At 36.4% G+C, this 23,624-nt stretch overlaps 1 protein-coding gene across 3 annotated transcripts in view; it reads right to left on the bottom strand.

Annotated features, from left to right (window-relative positions):
• BLTP3B (bridge-like lipid transfer protein family member 3B) overlaps positions 1-23,624 on the bottom strand; it is a 92,672-nt gene that overhangs the window by 59,014 nt on the left and 10,034 nt on the right. The window lies entirely within an intron of this gene.

Genomic DNA, 23,624 nt, shown 5'->3' with positions numbered 1-23,624 from the left:
ACTGCAATGAAGAGTAGATCCTGCTCACCGCAACCAAAGAAAGCCTGTGAACAATAACAAAGACCCAGCACAGACAAAAATAAGTAAATAGAAAAAAGAATGTAATAGCAGCATGGGCTTCCCTGGTGGTTCAGCTGTAAAGAATCTGCCTGTGGTGCTGGAGACCTGGGTTCAATCAATGCATTGGGAAGATTCCCAGGAGAAGGAAATGGCAACCGAGTCCAGTATTCTTGCCTGGGAAATCCCATGGACAAAGAAGCCTGGCAGGCTATAGTCCCTGGGGTCACTGAGGTTGCTCGGGTCACAAGGGTAGGACACGACTTAGTGACTAAACCACCATCGTATATTTAAATATCTTAGAACCAGATACATTCAAGCTCTAGTTCTTATTATCTTTCAAACTTATGAATAATTAGTATCTACTATTTTTCATGTATTATGCAAGGATTCGAGCCAGCCTCTACTACATTTTACTTTGCTCTAGATAATATCACAGAAGTGAATATTCTTATTTTACTAACCAATCCACAAGTGAGGTAAGGAAACACTGTCGTTGTTAAGTCACTAAGTCAAGTCCAACTCTTTGTAACCCCATGGACTGCAGCACACCAGGCTTCCCTGTCCTTCACTATCTCCCAGAGTTTGCTCAAACTCATGTCCATTGAGTCAGTGATGCCATCCAACCAACTCATGCTCTGTCACCCCCTTCTCCTCTTGCCCTCAGTCTTTCCCAGCATCAGGGTCTTTTCCAATAATTCAGCTCTTCGCATCAGGTGGCCAAAGTATCAGAGCTTCAGCTTCAGAATCAGTCTTTTCCATGAATATTCAGGGTTGCTTTCCTTTAGGACTGACTGGTTTAAACTCCTTGCTGTCCAAGGGACTCTCAAGAGTCTTCTCCAGCACCACAGTTCAAAAGCATCAATTCTTCGGCACTCAGCCTTCTAAATTCAACTCTCACATCCATACATGACTACTGGAAAAACCATAGCTTTGACTATATTCACTTTTGTCAGCAAAGTGATGTCTCCATTTTTTAATACACTGTCTGTTTGTCATTTCTTTTCTTTCAAGGAGCAAGTATCTTTCAATTTCAAGGCCACAGTCACCATCCACAGTGATTCTGGAACCCAAGAAAATAACTGTCACTGTTTCCTCTTTTTCCCCATCCATTTTCCATGAAGTGATGGGACTGGAAGCCATGGCCTTTGTTTTCTGAATGTTGAGTTTTAAGCCAGCTTTTTCCCTCATCTCTTTTATCCTCATCAAGAGGCTCTTTAGCTTCTCTGCTTTCTGCCATTAAAGTGGTATCATCTGCATATCTCAGATTATTGATATTTCTCCTGGCAATCTTGAATCTAGCTTATGAGTCATCTAGTCCAGCATTTTGCATGATATACTCTGTGTAAGTTAAATAAGCAGGGTGAAAATATACAGCCTTGACCTACTCCTTTCCCAATTCTGAACCAGTCTGTTGTTCCATGTCTAACTATTGCTTCTTGTCCTGCATATAGGCTTCTCATGGACATGTAAGGTCATCTGATATTACCATCTCTTTAAGAATTTTCCACAGTTTGTTGTAATCCACATGGTCAAAGGCTTCTGCTCAGTAGAGCAGAAGTAGAAAACTGACCTTTTCCAGTCCTGTGGCCACTGCTGTGTTTTCCAAATTTGCTGGCATATTGAGTGCAGCACTTTAACAGCATCATCTTTTAGGATTTGAAATAGCTCAGCTGGAATTCCATCACAAAGGAAATGAGATATAACTCTTTAGAAGTAGAAGCAGCAGCAGATGCCACCACTGCCATTCATCATGCCAAGTATTTAATGAAAGTGCCAAAAGTCACATTAAAGATTTGACCCTGAATTCTAATTAAAGAACGCAGATTCTCTATAATGATTTAAAAAGGAAAGTTCTTAAACTTAAAAGAAGAGACTTAAAATAATAACAGAATAAAGCCAACATTTTCCAAGGGTTTAATGGTACCAGACTCTTCTCCTTGAGTGTATACATTACTGATTCTCATGATAACCCATTAGAGTCAATACTACTTTTATTCCCACTTTTTACAAGATTAAATATAATGAGAAACCAACTTGTTTGCCCAATGTCACAACCAATAAAGATGATATTAGTAATAACAATAAATTACACATGCACTTTAAAGTACTTTCATATATATTAATTCTCAACATAACCCTAAAAGGTTAAAAAACTGCTAACTTTACCCAGCTTTACTTTTTCAAAAGTGAAACTACTGACAAAGTTAACTACTAGCTAACAAAAAAGTTATTAGCCAGGCTTCTACCTTTTTTTGATATTAAATATTAAAGCAACAAAATGTACTGGGTTATTTACATGCCCCACACACCAATAAGAATCAGTACACACATTTTTCTGCATTGACTCAAACCAGAATTTCTTGAGTCAGATCTTATCTGGATTCATATCTTCTTACAAGATGTCAACACATTGACTTTGTCAATATAAAGTTCATATTTAACTCAGAGTTGATCAATAATGCCAAGTCGTTTCAAACTTACCACGAATCACATTTGATTTGAAAATACAGTTTCCTGATAGGCTGCCATTTCTAAGCACATAGGAATGACCTATCATTGCCTCAAGGCAGAATATTAGCGCTTGAAAGGAGCAAATTCATAAGTATTGGGTTGGCCAAAGGAAAAAATCTGAACGAACTTTTTGGCCAACTCAATACTTACTGAATCCTCAATAGTATCCTCACTATTCAGACACATACACTGGCAAAATATACTCAAGGTTCCTGCCTTTGTGAAGTGCTCAGTTTAGTCGGTGAGAGAGATCAAATAGCATGACTAAGAGTGAATACAGCAGGGGTTCTTAATCCAGAGGTTCTTTGAAATAGGGACTTTTGAGCTGATATCTAAAGGATGAGTAGTAGAAGTTAACTAGGCAAGAAAAAGAAGGGGACAGAAAAGTGTTTTCCAAGTAGAGGGAATAAAACATACAAAGGTTCTGAGGCAGGAGACAGTATAAAGTAGAACAGAAAAGAGATCAGCATCTGGAATGTAGCAAGAAGACCAGAGAAAGAGAAGATAACTTTTGATGGACAAAGAGAGGGCTGATTACACATTCATCATTCAATAAAATTTAACCAATATCTACAAAGTTAAATATATAATAAGTCAGAGTCTGATAACTATGGAGGAAAAAACAAAGCAAAAATAACATAGGAGGTGTAAGCAAAGGATCTTTTCATTTTTAAAAGAGTGGACAGGAAAAGCCTCATTAAAAAGATAACATATGGGAAAAGAGCTGAAGAAAGCCAAGGAGCTAGCTATGCAAATATCTAGAGGAAGAATACTCTAGGCAGAGTTAAAGCTAAGGACAAAAACTTGAGGCAAGAACACACAGGTCTGAGGAAAAGCAAAAAAGGCCAAGGTGGCTGGAGGAAATGAACAACGGCAAAATGAAGAAAGATAAAGTTAGAGAAATAACAGGGGCCAGATCATGTGGGGCCTTTTAAGCCACTCTAAGGACTCTGGTTTTTACTGTGAGTAAAAATGAGAATGACTGGAGATGGTTTTGACTAGAATAGGATAAGAGAACAATTTTTTTAAGGATCACTCTATTGAGAAGAGATGAAAGAAGTACATGGACAGAAGCAGTGAGCCCAGACAGGAGACTATTACAATGATACAGGTAACAGAAGATGTTGCCTTGGATCAAGTTGGAAGAGTAGGAAGTGGTAAGAAGGGAACAATTCAAGACATACTCTGAAGTTAAAGCAATAGGATTTAATAATACATACCGAAGGCAAGGATGGCTCCAAGGTTTTTGGTCTGAGGAAAGAGAAGGACAGAGCCACCAATTATTGGGTTAAAGAGAGAGAGGGAGAAGTAAGTTTGGGATAAAGGATCAGAATTTAGGCTTAGAATAGTTTAAGAAATGCTTATCAGATATCCAAGAGAAGATACCAATTAAGTAGCTAGATATTCAAATCTTATTCAGTAGCTACAGATACAAATTTAATAATCACCAGTGTTATATAAGTACATCTACAAGATAGAGACAAAAAAATGAAATGGCTCAAAGACTGTGGTCAAAGACCACTAAGAGGCCAAGGAGCCAACAAAGGCGATTAAGAAGGAAGGGCCAGTGAGGTAGGAGAGAAATCAGTTTTGTTTTTTCAGGTGGGAGAAAATTCAGCAGGCTTGTATGTGGACAATGATGCAGAAAAAAGAAAACTACTGATGGGCAGACAACTGACATAACAAAACCCTTGATTAGAAGACAGCAGACAGAGTACACAAGAAGACAAGCTGGCTTTGAATAGTTTTGATTTTTGAAAAGCATGTTAATATTCTGCATATGTAAAAAACAAAATAAGAAAGAATGTGAAGAGGAAAACAACTAAAACTGAAAGTAACTTGAAAAAAATGAACCTAATTGTATTAAAAAAAAAATACTGTAATCATACTGAATGGGAAGATGGGAAGAAAGGACAAATGGACAGATGAACAAAAACTAATCTGAGTAACTCATAAATACCAACATCTGACTATATATCTTTAGTGTTGGGCAGGGAGGAGTCATTAGTGGAGAAATCAGACAACATCTTAACTGGCTATGGTACAGGAATGTTCGTCTCAATGATATTTACAAAAGGAAAAAAGCACCTAAATATCCATAATAATCCCTTTAATTGCGATATATTATACCTACACATATATCAAATAGTGTGTGTGTGTGTGTGTGTGTGTGCGTGCGCACACGCGCATGCACACAGCTCTGCCATGTCCAACTCTTTGCAATCCCATGGACAATACAGCCCACCTTGGTCTTCTGTCTGTGGAATTTTCCAGGCAAAAAAACTGTAATGGGTTGCCATTTCCTACTCCAGGGTTCCTTCCCGACCAAGGAATCAAACCCATGTATCTTGTGTCTCTTTCACTGGCAGGCAAATTCTTTACCACTAGCACCATCTGGGAAGATGGTATCAAGTAATATGTGTTGCCAATTACATAAAGAAGTAGTTACACTATACTGCCTGATGAAAATTCAAGGTTCAAAATTATATATGTGATTTCAATTATATAAAAAATGCATTATAAAATCTCAAATCAGTAGTACCTATGATTGATGAGATTTTAGATTTCTTCATCTTTATACTTTTCTGTATGGTTTAGTATTTTATAAGGAGTATATATAACTTTGATAAAGACAAAACCTCAACAGAAACCCAAAAAGACAAGCCAAGCAAAAGTGGTAGATGGAATAATTAAAACATGTTATTCACAAGAAATCCTATTTTCAATTTAGTTCATACCAAAGGGACAACACCTGCAAAGAGCACAGACCTTAAAGTCAGACAGACAGATGTGAACTCTAGTTAAGCTACCTGCTGTGGTATCTCTCTGCCTCAAATTGCTCATCTGTAAAGTGGAGAAAATAATACCAACCTCAAAAGATTTTAGTGAGGATTAAAGATAATACATAAACTATTAGGTACAAAACAGACATCCAATTAAGAGTCTTTCTCCTGCCCTGCTTTTCACTGAGGTTAAATTACAAAGGCACTGAAGTTCTCTGGTGGTCCAGTGGTTAAGAATCTGCCTGCCAATGCAGGGGACACAGGTTTGATTCCTCGTCTGGGAAGATTCCACATGCTGTGGGGCAACTAAGCCCATGTGCCACAACTACTGAGCTCTAGAGCCCATGCTCTGCAACAAGAGAAGTCAGTCCAGTGAGAAACCTGAGCACTGCAACTAGAGAGTAGCCCCTACTCACTGCAACTAGAGAAGGCCTGGGCACAGCAAGGGAGATCATGCACAGCCATAAATTAATTCATTTTAAAAATTTGTTTAAATAAAAAAACTTATGAAGACACTGATTATAGCTTTTTAACTGGAGCAATAACAAAGGTTCAAGCTTAGGAACTTCCTGATGGTTCAGTGGTTAGGGTTATGCACCTTCAGCACCGAGGACACAAGAATTTGATCCCTAGCCAGGGAACTACCATCCCACAAGCAACAGGGCCAAAAAATAAAGTTCAAGTTTATCCAAATAGTACATGTTAATATTGCTCATCTATTAAAATATTTTAAAGAGGAAGCTGAAGATATAATGCTGTCACATCCACAGCTATGAGAAAGTTGGTTTCTTATACTGGGTAGGCCACGGACACATCAAATTATTTCCCTGCTATTATTCATATGTAAGGCTTTAATTTACATATGTTTCAGTTTTAAACAAATGTTTCCCAGTCATTTATTAATATAATTATGTTCCTTCCAAAAACAGAGACAGGAGAATGGTTCCTCAGTCACATTTCTTATAACTTAATTGATAGAGGAAAATACACTGTAAGTGTATGCTAGGCAAACAAAGGAACAAAAACCCACAAAATAACATCGAGGCATGGGAGAACTATGCTTCTGCTATGCTTTGTCCAAGTGTTGATATAAGCTCTTTGGACTAAATTGCCATGTGAAGTCTCCAGATAATTGTATTTTTCTACTAAACATTATAATTGAGCAGGGTTATAATACCAGAGCCTGATCCTAAAGAGAATCGATTGTTATCAAAATAAACCTCTTTAGTTCACTAAAGACTCATTTAAAGCTCTAAAAGGTATATAAACATTTTAAACCAAACGTTTTAAAAAATGGTAAAACTCTAAGTCAATGAATTAAATTTCTGAATAATTAATTATTTGGTAGAGATGAGGGAGAGGTGGGAGATTAGAAACACGAAATCTATATAAAACCAAAGTAGATATGTTAAAGACTTAAAGTGAGGGTAAAAAAGAAAACTGATGGACCTGAAAATGTCAAAATCAAAACAAATGCAGAAAAGAACGTCAAAACATAATAAAGATAAAACTGGCACAATTCTTACTGATTTTATTTTTAAAATTAGGAACACACCAGAATGTCCCATTACTATGCATATTATGCCATGTAAAGAGATTTATTTTAAAATAAGCAGGTGTTATTTTAACATTGGTATTATATGAAATAAAATTTAAAGGTGAATGTATATATTTTACTGGTTAATTTTATATTTCTAACAATGTACCAATTTTAAAGTTAATACCTGCAAGCTAACGTCTATTTCATCCAAAATCTTCTTTAATTACATATATTACATGAAAATAAACTTACTAGTTTTTTCATTATTAACAACAAAATAGCTAAGTAAAGGAATAAAATTTCCAGGCAAATGGAAAGGATAGGTTTGATTTATATTATACATTTTATAATCAATACATAATAAGAGTCTAAATTATGTATAAAGCACTGTGCAAGGTAAATATTTAGGACAAAACAGAGGTATAAATTTTATATCTAATGTTATTGTAAATTTTAGTCATGATTTATTTGAAATTTCATCAGATCCATTTCATAGCTATTCCTAAAAAAAAGATTATAAATTATTTTATTTGCTAAAGCAATCTGAAACATTTATGAAATGAATTATCTCTAGGTTAACTATACTATTTGGGGGTAGAATTATAAAATTTTAGTGTTAAAAACAATCTTAGAACATAGTTTATAAAGCCTTTTCTGAACTACTTACCTTCTTCCACAATTATCTCTTCACATTCAGATAACAAATCCTCGGACATTCTTTTAAAACTTCATCAGCTAATACACATTTCTTGAATTATTCACCTTGTCCTGAAAGTTTTTATGGTTCCTATTATAGTATATGTTATTAGAGATTCACATCAATGCCTACTATTTTTCTAAACTTAGGAAGTGGCTATGCTACTTGATAATATTTTTCTCAAATAACAGCTATAATTAGAAATAATCATTTTAATTCTGGTATTCCATGCATGAAAAACTAGATTTTACAGGTAATTTAACAACGCATGTTGAATTGTATAATTTAAAAGTTTAAAGCAGGCACAATCTGAAGTTCTTGGATAGGCTTCAAGGGGGTTTTTGAACACCACAATAGCCAAGAACCATTGCTTTAAAGCAACAGGATTCATTTTAACCATCCAGAAAATAAATTACTTCAATACCATTATGTTTGATTTAATTAACTTATTTTTAAATTAATTTATTAATAATAAATACCTCCTAGGGTGCCTGCCCAGTTACCAGTGATTCCATCTTCTCAAAGGCTATAAACATAGGGGAAACGTACAGATATAAGACATGTTAACATACATCCTTGGTTATAGCTGATTTGATCTAGAGACTGACAAGGCATTTAGATTCTTTAATCAGATTTCTTCCTTCAGAAATTTAAAACTAAAACACTGCATTAGAACCAAGCTGACAAATAATAAAGATGATGACTGAGAAACACAAATCCAACATTTAAAACTTAAAAGAAACCATAAAGATTCTTCCCCCATCATTATTCCATTCTCTCCAATTGGGCCCAGCTAAAATCCTGAAACAAACTAGTAACTGAAATCACTAACTAGTATCTCAAGACTGTGTGTCCCTACAAAAATTACATTCTCACTGTATATGAAAAGATATTATAAGAACCAAAATCTTTATGTAAGCAATTCTAACAATAGCTTCTGCCTGACTTTACTAAAAATAATATTTCTAGAAGAGTACCTTAAGACCATATGTAAAGTTATACAAGACAGCATGCTATTGGAGCATGCTCCCAAAATCTGATAGTCTGCCAAGTCCTTTGGCTAAGATCATTAAGTTGTTAATCGTCACCTAATTACATCCTTTCACAGACCATGGGCTTCATCAGGCAGCCATAAAGATTTCTCCAATTGGGATTTCCATGGTGGTCCAGTAGCTAAGACTCCACACTCCCAATGCAGGGGGCCTGGGTTCAATTCCTGGTTGGAAAACTAGTTCCCACATGATGCAACTAAAGATACTGCATGTTGCAACAGAGGTCAAAGATCATGTGTGCTGCAACTAAGACCTGGCACAGGCAAATAAATAAATATAAATATTAAAAAAAAATTTATCTAATCAAAACTAAGAAATAAATGAGGCTTTTCTAAAGAAATCCCTATTCTGTTTCTGCCTTATGTGCACGCCAAGTCACTTCAGTCTTGTCCAACTCTTTGCAACCCTCTGGACTGTAACCCACACCAGGCTCCTCCATCCATGGGATTCTCCATCAAGAATATTGGAGTGTGTTACCATGCCCTCCTCCAGGGGATCTTCCAAACCCAGGGATCAAACCCATGTTTCTTATGTCTCCTGCACTGGCAGGCAGGTTCTTTAGCACCAGTGCCACCTACCTTACCCAATACCATTTCCTCACCCCAGTTGTACCTCCTTTAATCAGGCACCCTCCTCTTAAGGCCAGTTGCCTTCTTGCCCCACTTTGTGCCTCATCATCTTCAGGCTCAAAAAGTGAATTCACTGTTTTCAAATTTTTGGATATGAACTACAGTACATACATATGAAACAAATTATTTCTCAAAGTTAAGTTTAATATAGCCTGAAATTTTCCATTCTATTTCCTTCTTTTAAAATGGTCATCAACAACACTGACTGCACAAGGCAAACTAAGACCCACAGTTTAACAAACAATATGTAAGAAGTATATACATCATGACCAAGTATTCATTCCAGTAACGAAGGCTGGTTTAACGTTCAAAACCAATTAATATAATTCACCATACGAAAAATAAAATCACATGATCTCAGTAGAGGCATAAAAAGGCATTTGACAAAGTTAACACCATGAGTGGACATATAACTCTCAATAAACTAGGAACTGAAGAGAACTTCCCCAAAACTACAAAGAACTTGTACAAAAACTCTAGAGTTACAATCACACTTTATGATGAGATACTAAAATGCTTTCCCCCTAAGACAGAGACAAGACAAGGAGGTCTGCTCTCAATACTTTTATTCAACTCTGTATTAAAGGTTCTAGCTGACATAGGAAGGCAAAAAAAAAATAATAAATAATTTTAAAATAATAAAAATAAAAGTCACTCAGTTTAGAAATAAAATAAAACTATTTTTTCCCAGATGACATTATCATCTATGTAGAAAATCCTACAAATATTAGGACAAAAACAAACCCAAACTACCAGAGCTAATAAATGAGTTTACCAAGGTTACAAGATAATAAGACTAACATAAAATAAAATGAATTGAAGACACAAGAAAGACTCCCAGTGGCCAAAGCTGGAAAAATCTGGACAACAAAATACAATTTATTGGATTATAACTCAAAGTATAAAGTAAATATACGTGAGTCCACATAGATAAAAATGCATGACTGAATAAGTAAATAACTGGAAGAAAATAGATAAACCTCCTGCACAGAAAAATTTTAAATAGCTTATAAGATATTACAACTTAAGGGAAGTGGAGCAGAACTCCTCACTCATTTTGTGTTAGCTGCATATAGTACTTCCTTCCTTCCTTCCAAAACATATGGTATGAAAGTGAGGAATAGGGTAATTTTATAGTGGATAACCTGACAAACACTGTATCAATCAGGTGATCAATGCAACATCACCAATAAGAGATCTAAAAACATACAGACTGAAGGTGAAGAGAATGAAAGAGATTCTATACATGGAAATCAAAAGAAAGCCAGAGTAGTAATAAGTATATCAGAAAAAGTACACTTTAATACAAAGACTGTAACAAGAGACAAAGAAGGAATTACATAGTGATCAAAAAGATCAATCCAAGTTGAAGATGCAACAGTTGTAAATATACATATATACACCCAACATGGGTTTCCCAGGTGGCGCTAGTGGTAAAGAATCCATCTGCCACTGCAGGAATCATAGGAGACACGGATTCAATCCCTGGGTAGGGAAGACCCCCTGGAAAAGGGCATGGCAACCCACTCCAGTATCCTTACCTAGAGAATCCCATGGACAGAGGAGCCTGATGGGCTACAGTACATATGGTCACAAAGAGTTGGACATGACTGAAACAACTTAGCATGCACACCAAACATAGGAAAATCTAAATACGTAAGCAACTATTAACAGACATAGAGGAAGAAACTCATCATAACACAATAACAGAAGGGGATTTTAACACCCTACTTTTATCAATGGACAGATGATTCTGACAGAAAAATCAATAAGAAAACACTGGTCCTAAATGACACATTAGACCACACGAAGTTGATTGATATTTATAGAGCATTCCATCTAAAAGCAGCAGAATATAAATTCTTTTCAAGTACACATGGAACAGAAAGCCAGATCTTTAGGACAGATCACACAATAGATTATAATACAAGTTTCATTAAATTTCAGAAGATTGAAAACATTAAGCATCATTTTCAACCACAACACTATGAGACTAAACATCAACTACAAGGGGAAAAAAAAGAACAAAAAGCACAAGCTCTAAACAACCAATGAATCACTGAAGAAGTCAAAGAGAAAATTAAAAAATAACCTAGAGACAAATGAAAACACAATGACCCAAAATCTACAGACTCAGCAAAAGCAGTAACAAGAGGGAAGTTGACAGCAATACTAGCTTATGTCAGGAAACGAGGAAAATCGTAAATCTAAAGAAACTAAAAAAAGAACAAACAAAACCCAAAGTTGGTAGAAGGAAAAAAATCATAAAGATCAGAGCAGAAATAAATAGAAAGAAAAGAATAGAAAAGATAAATGAACAAAAAGTTGGTTATTTGAAAATTTAAACAAAACTGACAAACTTCTACTCAGACTCTTCAAGAAAAAAAGAAGGGCCACATCAATAAAATTGGAAATGAAAAAGAAGTTACAACTGACACCACATAAATATAAAAGATCATAAGAGATTACTACCAACAAATATGTCAATAAAATGGACAGCCTAGAAGAAACGACAAATTCTTAGAAATGTACAATTTTCAAAGACTTAATCAGAAAGAAATAGAAAACATGACCAATTACCAATAGTAAAAGTGAATTAAATTATTTCAAAAACTCCCAACAAACAGAAGTCCAGAACCAGAGGGCTTCAAAGGTGAATTCTACCAGCTAGAGGAAAAGTTAACACCTATCTCTCTCAAATTATTCCCAAAACACGCAGAGGAAGAAATACTTCCAAACTCATTCTACAAGGCCTGCATCACCCTGATATCAAAACCAGACAAACACATCACAAAAAAAGAAAATTCAAGGCCAAGATCACTGATGAACATAGATGCAATACTCCTCTAGAGAATTATTAGCAAGCCAAATTAAACAATACATTAAAAGTATCACACAGCATGACTGAGTGGCATTTGTCCCAGGGATGCAAGAATGACTCAAAAGCCACAAAACAATCAATGTGATAAACCATATTCAGTTCAGTTCAGTCGCTCAGTGGTGTCCATATTAACTGAAGAATAAAATCATATGATCATCTCAACAGATACAGAGTTTGATAAAATTGAACAATTATTATGATAAAAACTCTCAACAAAGTGGATATAGAAGGAACATAGCTTAACATAATAAAGGCCATACATGACAAATCCACAGCTACATCATACTTAATGGTAAAAGCTGAAAGCATTTCCTCTAAGATCAGGAACAAGACAAGGATTCCCACTCTTGTCACTTTTTTATTCAGTATAGTATTGGAAGCCTTAGGCATAGAAATCAGACAAGAAAAATTAATGAATAAAAGGAACAAAACTGGAAAGGAAGAAGTAAAACTGTCACTGCTTGCAAATGACATGGTACTATACATAAAAATCCCAAAGACACCAAGAAAAAAATACTAGAACTCACTGATGAATTCAGTAAATTTGTAGGATACAAAATAATATACATAAATTATTGTATCCTTATACACTAACAATGAACTGTCAGAATGAGAAATTAAGGAAACAATCCCATTTACCACTGCATTAAAAAAGAATAAAATACTTAGGAATAAACCTATCTGAGGAGGCAAAAGACATGTCCTCTAAAAACTATAAGACAATGACGAAAGAAAGTGAAGACACAAACAAATGTAAAGATATAATGTGTTCTTAAATTAGAAGAATAAATGTTGTTAAAATGACCATACTACACAAAGCAATCTATAGATTCAATGCTACTGCTGCTGCTGCTGCTTCTAAGTCACTTCAGTCGTGTCTGACTCTGTGTGACCCCACAGACGGTAGCCCACCAGGCTCCCCCATCCCTGGGATTCTCCAGGCAAGAACACTGGAGTGGGTTGCCATTTCCTTCTCTAATGCATGAAAGTAAAAAGTGAAAGTGAAGTTGCTCAGTCATGTCTGACCCTCAACACAATCCCTAACAAATTACCAACAGTATTTTTCACAGGACTAGAAACAATTTTAAAATTTATATAAAAACACAAAGACCTCAGAGAGCCAAAATAATCTTGAGAAAGAACAAAGTTGGAAGTATCACACTGCCTGATTTCAAACTACTCTACAAAGCTACAGTAATCGAAACAGTACGGTACTGGCACAAACACAGATACATATATCAATGGAAAAGAACAGAGTTCAGGAATGAGCCGACACTTGTATAGGCAATTAATCTACAACAAAAGAGGCAAGAATATACAACGTGGAAAAGACAGCCTCCTTAATAAATGATGTTGGTAAAACTGGACAGCTGCATGCAAAAGAATCAAATTGTACTAATTTCTCACACCATGCACAAAAATAAATTTAAAATGGATTAATAAAGACAAATGTAAGAATAGAAATCATAGAACTTCTATAATAACACATTTTTTATATAAATATAAATAACACATAAAAATTAAATAACATACATTTACATATCTCTTCAGGCAAGGGAAACTAAAGCAAAAATAAACAATGAGACTATATCAAACTAAAAAGCTTTTATACAGTGCAGGAAACTATCAACAAATAAAAAGGTCACCTACTGGATGAGAGAAGATATCCGTAAACAATATATCTAACAAAGGGTTAAAACACAAAGAATTCAAACATTTAAAAAAGGTCAGAAGACCTGGATATTTTCCCAAAGAAGGCAGACAGATGATCAAAAGGAATCTGAAAAGATGCTCAACATCAGTAATCATGAGGGAAATGCAAATCAAAACTGCAATGAGATATCACCTCACATCTGTAAGATTGGCTATTATCAGAAAAACCACAAATAATAAGTATTAACGAGGATGTGTAGAAAAGGGAACCCTCATGGACTGTTGGTAGGGCTGTAAATGGGTACAGTCACAATGGAAAACAGTAGGGAGGCTCCTCCAAAAATTAAAAACAGAGTTGCTCAATCGTGTCTGACTTTTTGCAACCCATGGTCTGTAGACGGCCAGGCTCCTCTGCCCATGGAATTCTCTAGGCAAGACTACTGGAATGGGTTGCCATTCCCTCCTCCAGGGAATCTTCCCAACCCAGGGATAGAATCCAAGTCTCCTGCACCGTTGGCAGTCTCTTTACCATCTGAGCCACCAGGAGCTATCACATAATCCAGCAATTCTACTCCTGGATATTTATCCAAAGGAAACTGAAACACTATTTAGAAAAGATATATGTGCCCCTGTGTTCACTGCAGCATTACTTACAATAGCCAAGATATGGAAGCAATCTACATGTTTATCAAAGGAATATTACTCGGCCATAAAACAGATACAGAGAATGAACAAGTGGTTACCAGGGGGGAGACGGACAGAAGAAGAAAAAAATAGGTGAGGGAGATTAAGCAGTACAAAATTCCATTTGTAAAATGAACAAGTCACAGGTGTGAAATCTACAGTGTGGGAAATATAGTCAATAATTATGTAATATCACTGTATGGGAAAAGATGGTCAACTAGACTTATCGTGGTGATCATTAGGAAATATATAGAAATGCTGAATCACTACATTGTGTAACAAGAACTAACATAGTGCTGTAGGTCAATTACACTTCAAAAACAAATAAACTCACAAAAAAAAGATGAGATTTGTGGTTACCAGAGGGCAGAGGGAGGGATAACTAGATGAAGGCAGTCCAAAGGTACAAAAGGAAAATTATGACCAACCTAGACAGCATATTAAAAAGCAGAGACATTACTTTTCCAACAAAGGTCCGTCTAGTCAAGGCTATGGTTTTTCCAGTGGTCATGTATGATTGTGAGAGTTGGACTGTAAAGAAAGCTGAGCTCTGAAGAATTGATCCTTTAGAACTGTGGTGTTGGAGAAGACTCTTGAGAGTCCCTTGGACTACAAGGAGATCCAACCAGTCCATCCTAAATGAGATCAGTCCTGGGTATTCATTGGAAGGACTAATGTTGAAGCTGAAACTCCAATACTCTGGCCACCTGATGTGAAGAGTTGACTCATTTGAAAAGACTCTGATGCTGGGAAAGATTGAGTGCAGGAGGAGAAGGGGACAACAGAGGATGAGATGCTTGGATGGCATCACTGACACAATGGACATGCTGCTGCTGCTGCTAAGTCACTTCAGTTGTGTCCGACTCTGTGCGACCCCATAGATGGCAGCCCACCAGGCTCCCCTGTCCCTGGGATTCTCCAGGCAAGAACACTGGAGTGGCTTGCCATTTCCTTCTCCAATACAGGAAAGTGAAAAAGTGAAAGTGAAGTCGCTCAGTCGAGTCCGACTCTTAGTGACCCCATGGACTGTAGCCCACCAGGCTCTTCCATCCATGGGATTTTCCAGGCAAGAATACTGGAGTGGGGTGCCACTACCTTCTCCACAATGGACGTGAGTCTCAGTGAACTGCGGGAGTTGGTGATGGACAGGGAGGCCTGGTGTGCTGCGGTTCATGGGGTCGCAAAGAGTCAGACACGACTGACTGACTGAACTGACTGGAAGGTACAAACTTCTAGTAATAAGATAAGTAATACTAAGGATGCAATGTAAAACATAATAAATATAATTAACACTGCTGTATATTAATATGAATGTTAAGCCAGTAAATCCTAAAAGTTCTCATCACAAACAAAATTGTTTTCAATTATTTAATTTTGTATACATGTGATATGATTGATGTCCACTAAACTTACTTTGGTCATCATTTCATGATGCATGTACATAAAATAAGTTATTATGCTATAGAACTTAAACATACAGTGCTGTATGACTTCAGTATAATTAATTAAATATCTCAATAAAACTGGAAAAAAATAACGATAAAACACACTGATAATATGCACTCTTAATTTGACAATAAAAATGGCTCTTTACTTTTGTTGTGTTTTTGCCAAAACCCATAACCCATTCTAATTATGAAAAAAAATAGATAAAAAGCCTGTTGGAGAGACACTGAACAAAATATCTGACAAATATTACTCAACTCTCAAGGTCATGAAACACAAGGAAAGTCTGAGAAACAGTCACAGCCTGGAGGGGCCTAAAAAGACATAATGATTAAATATAAGGTAGTATTCACAATGGGTTCCTGGAACAGAAAAAGGATACTAGGCAAAAACTAAGGAAATTTGAATAAAATATTGGCTGTAGTTAATAATAATTTATATAAATATTTACTCATTAATTGTGGTAAATGTACCATACTAATGTAAGATGTTAGTAATACAGGAGATGCGCTAGGGAATGTACGAAAACTCTCTGTATTAGCCTTAGACCTTTTCTATAAATCTAAAAGTATTCTAAAGTAAAAATCTCATTTAAAAAAATCATTGAGCTGCATATGGGAAGTTTATCTCAATAAAAAGTTACTGCAATAAAAGTGTTAATTATGGTTCCATATGCTAGCAACAATCAGAAAATTTTAAAGTATCATTTACATTAGTATAACGAGTTTGAAATTTTTAGAGATAAACCTGACAAAGGGTTATTAGACCTATATACCGAAAACTAGAAGACACTGCTGAGAGAAATTAAACAAGACATAATTATATAGAGAAATAAAACAGGTAGATCAGAAGACAGTATTGTTTAGATGTCAGTTCTCCCCAAACAGAATTATGGCTCCCAAGCAAATATCCAGCAGACTTTTTGGTAGGAATGACAACCTGATTCTAAAATTTACATGAAAATGCAAAAAACCTAGCATGTCAAAATAACTCTGAAAAAGATAAATCATGTTGGAAGCCTTGTTCCACCAATTTCAAGCTTATTTAAAAGTTACAGTAATCAACACAGTCTGATACTGGAGTAAACACAAATAATCAGTGGAACAAAACAGTCCTGAAACAGACCCAAGTTTACAGTCAGCTGATTTTCAACAAAGGTACAATACCAATTCAGTGAGAAAAAGATGGTATTTTCAATAAATTGTGTTAGAGCAACTGTTTAGCAATATGCAAAGAGAAGGAAAAAAGAACTTTGATACTTAATCACACCACAAATAACAAATTAACTCTAAATGGATTGCAGACTAAAATCTAAGAACAGAAACTATAAAACTTCTGTAAGAAAATGCTGGAGAAAAAGACTGAGCCTGGTAAAGATTTCTATAACCCAACAAAAAATTCACAAACCAAAAAAGAAAAAAATCAACAAATTATACTTCATCAAAATTAAAAACTCTGTGCATCAAAAGATACTATTTCTACAAAACAAGCCACAGACTGGCAGAAAATATTTACAAACATATATCTAAAAAAGGACTTATATCTACAATATATAAGGAACTCTTACAACTCAAAAGTAAGCCACCTCATCAATTAAATAGGTAAAAGATTTAAACAGACTCTCAAACAAAAGAAGGCATGCAGATAGTGTATAAGCACACTAAAAGATGTACATCATCAGTCAATGCTGCTAAGTCACTTCAGTCGTGTCCGACTCTGTGCGACCCCATAGATGGCGGCCCACCAGGCTCCACCATCCCTGGGATTCTCCAGGCAAGAACACTGGAGTGAGTTGCTATTTCCTTCTCCAATGCATGAAAGTGAAAAGGGAAAGTGAAGTTGCTCAATCGTGTCGGACCCTCAACAACCCCATGGACTGCAGCCTTCCAGGCTCCTCCGTCCATGGGATTTTCCAGGCAAGAGTACTGGAGTGGGTGGCCATTGCTTTCTCCATCAGTCTAATAGGAAACTGCAAATTAAAAACCACAATCAGATACCACTACTTATCCACTAAACTGGGCAAAATCAAAAGACTAAACTGAATGCTAGTGAAGAATGGAGTAAGTGGAACTGTCACACAATTGCTGGTGAGAATATAAAATACAGACTTTAGAACACATTTATTCAAGAGAAATGAAAAGTATATGTCCTCACAAAGATTTAAACATAAATGTTCACAGGAGCTTTATTTGTAACAACCCAAACTAGAAAGAACCAAAATGACGATTAACAGGTGAATGGATAAACAATTCCATTGTGGAACTGTGGCATACACACAATGGAATATACCCAGCAATATGACATAATGTATAAAAAAACATAGGTTAATTGCAAAATAATTATGCTGAGGGAAAAAGGGCAGGAAAGACGTATACTAAATGATTATATGAAATCCTGGGAAATACAAACTAATGTAAGTGAAATAAAGTAGATCAATAATAATAACAGATAAGGCAGGAAGACAGGATGGAAAAGATTACAAAGGAGTATAAAGAAATGTTTGAGAGCATAAATCAAAATTTCAACAAATTGTACACCTTTAGTATGTGCAATTTATTGCACAGAACAATTATATTTCAATAGAAGTGTTTAAATCAGATATTTATATAAGTAATTATATATACCCATATATAAATATATATAAAAATAAAAATAAAAAAAAAAAATATATATATATGGCTTCCCTTGTGGCTCAGCTGGTAAAGAATCCACATGTAACGCAGAGACCTTGGTTTGATCCCTGGGTTGGGAAGATCCCTGAGGCAGGGAAATGCGGCTTGAGAATTCCATGGACTGTATAGTCCATGGGGTATAAAGAATCAAACACGACTGAGGACTTTCACTTCACTTCATTTTATATATAAAATGAAGTGAAGTGAAAGTCCTCAGTCAGTGTTTGATCCTTTAAAACTGGTTATACTAGATTAGTTGATTTTAATTGTATAATACGAAAACAATCAAGCCAAACAAACTGTAAAGCAAATATGTGTGGGTGTGTATCTCTTAATAAAAAAGAATGGACTAGCTAACTTAATAAAATATAAGGAAATGAGAATTACTAAGGTCTTTGAACCATGGCTTTTTGAAAACCACACCATTGCTATTGTCATCTAGAAGTGATTTACAGCCAAGTAAAATAACTCCGTAGAGCCATAGGAAGTATTTATACAAGCAAAGAATACAAAATAATTTTACAATTTTAGTGCCAGAAAAGTTTCTCTAATTCAAAGTCCTCATTTTACATCAGAGAATGTGAAGCCTAGAGAGGTTAAGTTCATAGTTCAAGGTCTCACTAAGGCAGAGCCAAGACTATAATCAAATTTGTACAATTTTAACTTAAAAGGTATTTTAGGATCAATTACCATTCCATTCCCCTTCATGGATCACAGCCTTGTCATGGCAAAGGGGCTTGCATAACTCAATGAAGCTACAAGCCATGCCATGCAGGGCCACCCAAGACAGACAGGTCATAGTGGAAAGTTCTGACAAAACACGGCCCACTGGAGAAGTGAATGGCAAATCACTCCAGTATTTTTGCCCCAAGAATCCCATGAACAGTATGAAAAGGTAAAATGATACAATGCGAGAAGATGAGTCCCCCAGGTCGGAAGGCGCCCAATATGCTACTGTGGAAGAGTGGAGAAATAGCTCCAGAAGGAATGAAGAGGCTGGGCCAAAGTGGAAACGACACTAGGTTGTAGATGTGTCTGAAAGTACAGTCAGACATGGTGAAAGTAAAGCCTGATGCTGTAAACTGAACAATATTGCATGGGAACCTGGTAGGTTCCTAAATCAAGGATAATTGGACATGGTCAAGCAGGAAAAGGACAGTTTTCATTCCAATCCCAAAGGGCAATGACAAAGAATGTTCAAACTACCACACCACTGCACTCGTTTCACATGCTAGCAAGATCATGCTCAAAATCCTTCAAGCAAGGCTTCAGCAGTATGTGAACCAAGAACTTCTCAATGTATTAGCTGGGTTTAGAAAAGGCAGAGGAGGAACCAGAAATCAAATTGCCAACATCCATTGGGTCATATAAAAAGCAAATGAACTCCAGAAAAACATCTATTTCTGCTTCATCGACTATGTGAAAGTCTTTGACTGTGTGAAGGATCACAACAAACTGTGGAAAATTCACAAAGAGATGGGAATATCAGATGACTTTACTTGTCTCCTGAGAAACCTGTATGTAGGTCAAGAAGCAACAGTTAGAAACAGACATGGAACAACAGACTGGTTCCAAATTGGGAAAGGAGTATTCACCCTGCTTACTTAAAATCATATACGGAGCACATCATATGAAATACCGGGCTGGATGAATCACAAGCTGGAATCAAGATTGCTAGGAGAAATATCAACAACCTCAGATATGCAGATGATACCACTCTAATGAAAGTGAAGAGAAACTAAAGAGCCTCTTGATGAAGGTGAAAGAGAAAAGTGAAAAAGCTGGCTTAAAACTCAACATTCAAAAAACTAAGATGATGGCATCCAGTCCCATCATTCATGGCAAATAGATGGGGAAAAGTGGAAACAGTGACAAATTTTATCTTCTTGAGCTACAAAATCACTGCAGCCACAAAATTAAGACACTTGCTCCTTGGAAGAAAAGCTATGACAATCCTAGACAGCATATTAAACAGAAGAGATATCACTTGACAGACCAAGGTCTGTATAGTCAAAGCTATGGCTTTCCCAACATGTATGGATGTGAGAGTTGGACCATCAAGAAGGCTGAGCACTAAAGAATTGATGCTTTTGAATTGTGGTGTTGGAAAAGACTCTTGAGAGTCCCCTGGACTGCAGGAGATCAAACCAGTCAATCCTAAAGGAAATTAACCCTGAATATTCATTGGAAGGACTGTTGCTAAAGCTCCAATACTTTGGCCACCTGATGTGAAGAACTGACACATTGGAAAAGACCCTGATGCTGGGAAAGACTGAGGGCAGGAGGAGGAGGATTGCGGCAACAAAGGATGAGATGGTTGGATGGCATCACCCATTCAGTGGACATGAACTTGGGCAAACTTCAGGGAAGGCTGGCGTGCTGCAGTGCATAGGGTCGCAAAGAGTTGGCCACGACTTGGCGACTGAACAACAACAAATTTTTAAAAAAAAAACTACAAGGATGGGACAAGGATCAAGATATGCTCATAGTAAATTCCACCCCCCCGCCTTTTTTTTGAGCATTCACAATTTGCAGAGTTTATTTGGCTTGGTTATTTTTGTAATATGCATGCAAAGAAAATCAACCAATCCTGTCTAACTAGTTTTTCCACAGAAACATTCAAAGAATGGAAAGGCTGCAAACTGGCAACCTATGAGCTGTGTTTTGCCCACAGACATGTTTTGTCTGGCCTGCACAGTGTTTCTAACAACCGGAATATGTGGCTAACATTTAAAATGGGTAGTGAAGTGAAGTGAAGTGAAGTCGCTCAGTCGTGTCCGACTCTTTGCGACCCCATGGACTGTAGCCTACCAGGCTCCTCCGTCCGTGGGATTCTCCAGGCAAGAATACTGGAGTGGGTTGCCATTTCCTTCTCCAAGAGATCTTCCCAACCCAAGGATCGAACCCGGGTCTCCCCATTGCAGGCAGACACTTTACCATCTGAGCCACCAGGAAAACCTGGGTTTCTAAATTTTGTTGAAATGTCAGAAAACCTGACACAATTAGGTATACATTCTTCAAGGCAAAAACTGAGCTCTGATTAAGCTCTTGGGTAACTTAGACAAATGAGACAAAATTACTGCTTTCAAAGACCTCATGATTTACTATTAGAAGCAATCACAGGAAGAAATTATTGTAGTGTTTTACAGTCATACTATGTGCCAGGCAATGCGGGACGGATATTGTAATAAAAATGAGACTAGGTTAAGATGGAGGAGGGAAGAGGTCATCAACTTTGTTAAAAAGCCTACTGCTTTGGAAAGGCTTCATGAAGGAGGCAGCATTGGAGCCATGTCTTTGAGAGTAAGTTTTTGCTAGGTGACCAGGGCAGAGGAGGACATTTCAGATAAGCAGCAGCATGTTCAAGGTTGCAGGATCATATGCAGCCACCACAGATGAAGCACAAGGCTAACAATAAGGTAGTTTGAAAAGCATATGGTAGTTTGATAAGAAATGATATGCTTTGAAAGCATAGCAGCAGCCAGATCGTGAAGAACTCTTGTATCTCATGCCAAGGAACGCAGGTTTCATCCTACACATCAGTATTATTCCCACAGTGCCCCTGAGGAGACTGCTCATGATTAAACCTAGGTGGAACAGAAATAAAAAGGGTAAAGATATGCCAGCTGAACCCTACCCCCAACTGCTGTTTCAACTAGAATGAGCCCTACTACTATTCTACACAGTAAAGTCCTATTTATACTTCTTTGGACAAAAAATTATGTTATAAACCAAAAAAAAAAAAAAAAAAAAAAAATTTTTAAGCTTGAACATGAGCTATTGAAAAATATTTACCAAGAAATTTAAATAAGATTAGTATTTTGTCAAGATCTCTCTGGTAACAGTTCCAAGAATGGAATAAAGAAGTATGAGAAGGGCTTCCCTGGTAGTCCAGTGGTTAAGAATCCACCTTGCAACGCAGGGGATACCAGTTCGATTCCTGGTCCCTGAAGATCCCACATGCTTCAGGGCAACTAAGCCCATGCACCAGAACTACTGAGCCTGCAATTTGGAGGCCGCAAACTGCAACTACCAAGCCCATGTGCCAAAACTACCGAAGCCCGGGTACCAGAGCCCATGCTCCACAACAAGAGAAGCTATTGCAATGAGAAGCCTGCAAACTGCAATGAGAGAAAGCACACAGGCAACAATGAAGAACCAAGAGCAGCCAATAATAAATAAATAAATATTTTTTTAAAAAGAAGCATGAGAAATGAGAATACTTAACCTCAACTGATCCAAGAAATTATGATTTAAATCTGAGTAGTGGCACAGAGTCGGACACGACTGAAGCTACTTAGCAGCAGCAGCAGCAGCAGCAGTGACAGTAGAGATATTCAAATCTTACTGATATCTACTTTGTAGCAAATAGTCTGCTATATGTTTTGTTCAGGATAAAAAAGATAAATTCAAGAATTATTTAAATAAAAAGAGAGAATGACTGATTAAAATGAGAAGGTTAAGAAGAAAAAGGAATTAAGCTTCATAGGTGACTTGAATAAAAGCACAGACAGATGTGATTTAAGCTTAGACGAAAATCACTATACCTCACCTTCAATAAGCTAAGCACAAACCAGACCAAAAAAGAAATGTTAAGGAGGTGTAATCTAGTCTGAAGCAAAGGTCCCAGAGTATTTGCTAGAGGTATACACAAAATCAGAACCATCCTTGAATGCCACCAGAAACAACAGAAGTTCTTAACTACCAATATCTTAACAATCTCAAAGGTTTTTCTAATGGTCTACTGAAAGATAAAGCTTGGCATTCTTCCTTGGCAATTTGGATAAGATCCAGATAACCAAATGATGATGGAATCAAGAATATTGGAAAGCAAACAAGAATACTGGAAAATAATATTTAAGTCATCACACCTATACAATTGCCAGCTAATATATGGTCAGCAAGTTTATAAACTGTTACATTACACCAAGGATAAGTATGTAACTAGTGGCTCAATTCTGCTCATGACTAGTCTTCAATTATGGATTTCTTAGTAGACTTTTAGAGTTCCAAAGT

This window comes from Bos mutus, chromosome 5 (assembly GCF_027580195.1).
Source record: "Bos mutus isolate GX-2022 chromosome 5, NWIPB_WYAK_1.1, whole genome shotgun sequence".
Lineage (NCBI taxonomy): Eukaryota > Metazoa > Chordata > Mammalia > Artiodactyla > Bovidae > Bos > Bos mutus.
Note: the sequence above shows the minus strand (reverse complement) of the source record. Positions and strands in the feature narration are given on the sequence as shown.